The 4129-nt window shown below is 40.0% G+C and overlaps 1 pseudogene; it reads left to right on the top strand.

The window, feature by feature from the left end:
* Positions 1-2801: 2801 nt before the first annotated feature.
* Positions 2802-3664, top strand: LOC124967983 (olfactory receptor 7E24-like; annotated as a pseudogene).
* Positions 3665-4129: the final 465 nt, after the last annotated feature.

Below are 4129 nucleotides of genomic sequence, written 5' to 3'. Positions count from 1 at the left end.
TAAAGGTCCAGGTAAATTGGTATGAGCTCTGATATGTCCAATAAAGAAAGAATTATAACAATCCCAAATCATTTGTTGTAAAGTTCGTAAAGGATAAAAATTAGTAGAGTTTGAGGCAATAAGCCCTGCACATTCTAAGTACTGAGAGCTTGAACTACATATAAACTATCTGAGTAGGGAAAAGGAATGTTTGGACTTTATCTAGATAACAAATAGCTCCAGTCCCTGTTTTGGTTTCATCAGTGAAAATCACAGGAGCCTTAGGAATAGGTTGTTGTCAGGTAACTCTTGGGAATATTACAGAATTATTACTACAAAATTGTATATAAGGATGTTTAGGATAGTGAATATCAAAGTTAACTTGAGTGGAGCATCTAACAACAGTCCAAGAATCCATGCAATTACATAACCAAGAAAGTTGATGCTTATCATAGGGAATAATGATAGTAACTGGATGAATTCCAAACACTGTGATAGATGATTTAAGTGCCTTTAAGATTACTTGAGCTACTGCTTCAGGGTAGGGTAAAAGAGTTTTATTGGGTGAACAGGCTAGATGGACCCAAAACAAGGGACCCTCGTGCCAAAAGACTCCAGTGGGTAGTTTCTTGTTAGGAATAACAATGAATTGTAATGGCTGAGAGAGATCAATGCGATCTACTTGGGCCACATCTAATCTTTTTTGAATAATATTCAAAACCAGACGCGCATCAGGAGTGAGCTCTGTGGGAGATGTGGGATGGGGATCCCCTTGTAAGATATTAATTGGGCTCCTAAGAATTCTTATGTAGTACCAACTTGAACCTTTTCAGGGGCTATAATGAGTCCCCATAATTTGAGTTGTTCTATTAATTCAGAGTAAATATCCTTTAAAATATCTTCCTCAGAGTGGCATAATAATATATTTGGAGTATTAAAAATAGGGGTATTCCAAGGAGAAGTTGAAGGTCTAATATGATTTGCTTCTAATTGTTGTTGTACCAGTTCTTGGGCCACTTTAAGTTTTTCTAATGTCAGGGGCCACTGAGAGACCCACACTGGTGCATTGGATTTCCAAGTTATTTTTACATACTTTTGTTCAGTGGTCCCAAGGAAAAACCCAAGCCTTGGCGACCTGGATTGCCATTAACACTAATTGACTGAGTATTTCCCTGGCCATAGCAGCCTATCCCCTGGTCCCATTTATGACCTTGTTTTACCATTAGATTTTGAGCCTTTGGCTATAATGGCCTTCTGTAGTGAGTACTAAATCCATTTGCATGAGAATATCTCTGCCCCATAAATTAACAGGTAAATCGTCTAAGACATAAGGTTGAAATGTTCCCTGTTGGCCCTCATCGTTTTTCCATGTCAATACACCCAATCCCCTCAGGGTTTGTTCCACTACTGGTAGAGGCCAATCTTTTAGGGTAATAATGCTAGTATCAGCTCCTATATCTAGGAGTCCCAAAAATTCTCTATTTTTAATCTTTATTTTAAGCATTGGCCTATTTTTTAAGTCCATGGTAAGACAGGCAAAATCAACCCGAGAAGATCCCAAACCTGCAGTTCCCCTGGTTGCTGTGGTTGATGGAAAATTATTATGAAGGCTGGGAATAAACAAAAACTGAGCTATGCGGTCCCCAGGTGATATGGAGATAATTCCTTGAGGAGAATGTGCAAGAACCTTAATTTCTCCTGTAAAATCAGAGTCAATAACTCCAGGGATAACTAAATCCCCTGAGTGCACTAGAGCTCCTACCTAATAAAATTCCAACAGTATCAGGAGGTAAGGGACCTTTTAGGTCTGTAGGGCAAATCCTTTAAGGGACCTTCCATGCACATTCGTGACATTTCAGTGCCCATTAGCTACCGCTACAAACCAAAAGGCAGACCACTTTAACTAATAAAACAAAAGCGAAAGTACACACAAACACAGTCTCTGTGACTTATTCCACGAACTTTAACTCCATCGCTTATCCCGCGAACTTTAACTCCGTCGATTATCTGCAAACTTTAACCTGGCCAGACTGTACTTAACTTACCCTCTAGTTACCTGATTAGTTCCTTCTTTGTAACTCGAGTCCCGGGATTCGGCACCACTTATGATCGCCCCACTGCCCGCGAGGACAATCACAACGCGTACGCTCTTCTTGATCACAGGAACCAAAAGGAGTTTATTCCGCAAGTCTCAGACTTATATTGAGAACATCAGCCTATCAGAGAGTAGACTACCAGGAAAGTCAGCCTATCAAGGAACAGTCTCCAGGCAGATACCAGGATTGCCTCATGTACAACAGCCAACCAGAGTTACTTCCTAAAACTTGTTTATGAGTGCAGCTATGTCTGGCAAGCTGCCACGCGCCATCTTAGAGATCAGTGCGGCTCTGGGGCCCTCAGAGTCTGCCCTTGACAAAATAGATATTGTTATCTTTTTCTTAAATGAGTAGGTTTTATTTTACCGAGATGTGTATTTGTTATCTCTAATATTGTTTGTCTTTGAAAACTATTCAGTTGAGCATCTCTAAAGTAGTTCTGTACAGAAGGAGGTGAATAAAACAGAAACCAATAATGAAAGAGTTCTAAAAAGACTGGGTTCATTACAACTGAGAAAAATTACTAAGAGTTTATAAATTTCAAAGGTGAATTGAAAATAGGTAGAGTTCTGAGTAACTTTGTTTTCTCTACAATCATTTTTCTTGTTCCAAAGGTGTACAAGGAATACAGAAGAAGAAAATCTAACAGGTGTCTTAGAGTTTCATCTCATGGGACTCTTAGAGGACTCAGAAATGCAGCCTGTCCTCTTTGGACTGTTCCTGTCCATGTACCTGGTTGTGGTGCTTGGGAACCTGCTCATCATCCTGGCTGTCAGCTCTGACTCCCACCTCCTTACCCCATGTACTTCTTTCCCTCCAACCTGTCTTTGGCTGACACTGACTTTATTTCTACCACAGTCCCAAAGATGCTTATAAACATCCAAACTCACAGCAGAGTCATCTCTTATGTGGGCTGCCTGACACAGATGTCTCTATTTAGCATTTTTGGATGTATGGATTACATGCTTCTGACTGTGATGGCCTATGACCGGTATGTGGCCATCTGTCATCCCTTGTAATATGCGGTCATCATGAACCCTCGCCTCTGTGGCTTCTTAGTTTCTGTGTGTTTTCTGGTCAGCCTTTTGGACTCCCAGCTGCACAATTTGATTGCTTTACAATTCATCTACTTCAGGGATGTGGAAATAGCTAATTTCTTCTGTGATGCATCTCAGTTACTTGATCTTTCCTGTACTAATACATTAACCAATAAGATATTCATGTATTTTACTGGTGCCATCTTTGGATTTTTTCCTGTCTCAGGGATCCTTTTCTCTTACTATAAAATTGTTTTCTCCATTCTGAAGATCCCATCTTCAGGTGGGATGTATAAAGCCTTCTCCACCTGTGGGTCTCACCTCTCAGATATTTGCTTATTTTATGGAACAGGCCTTGCAGTATACCTTGGTTCAGCTGTGTCATCCTCCCCCAAGAAAGGTATGGTGGCCTCAGTGATGTACACTGTGGTCACCCCCATGATGAACCCCTTCATCTACAGCGTAAGGAACAGGGACATTAAAAGTGCCCTGTGGAGGCTGCACAGCAGGATGGTCTAATCTCATTGTTCTCCATCCTTCTCTTACTGTTGATTAGGAAATCAATCATCTAGAATTTCTGATGCTTCATTTTGGAATCATTATTTTTGTTTTGCCTTCGTTTTTATTCCACGTCATGTTTCATGATTGAACACTGTTTTATGGGAGTGTCTTTAATTCAATCTCATGATTTTTCTGAGATCCCTTTTCATTGTAAACATCATGACTGGCAACCTCTCACTTCTCAGCAACACACTGGACTCCAGGTGAAATGCTAAACTCTTATTTTTATGTAGTTAAAAATCAGTGTCCTTTAAAGTTCTTGTGAATTTTCTTTAAGAATTGCACCTATGATATGTATTGAGGCATGCTACATCTCAGGGCCAGATCACTGGGTCTCCAGTTTAGATTTCATTGTAAGCACCTGAGAAGTTAAAAACATTTTTGACTAGGTCTCTTGCCTATGGATGCCCTTTTATATGGATCTGAGTAATTAAATATTTAGAACCTTCTAAGAAG

This window comes from Sciurus carolinensis, chromosome 17, assembly GCF_902686445.1.
Source record: "Sciurus carolinensis chromosome 17, mSciCar1.2, whole genome shotgun sequence".
Classification (NCBI taxonomy): domain Eukaryota; kingdom Metazoa; phylum Chordata; class Mammalia; order Rodentia; family Sciuridae; genus Sciurus; species Sciurus carolinensis.
Note: the sequence above shows the minus strand (reverse complement) of the source record. Positions and strands in the feature narration are given on the sequence as shown.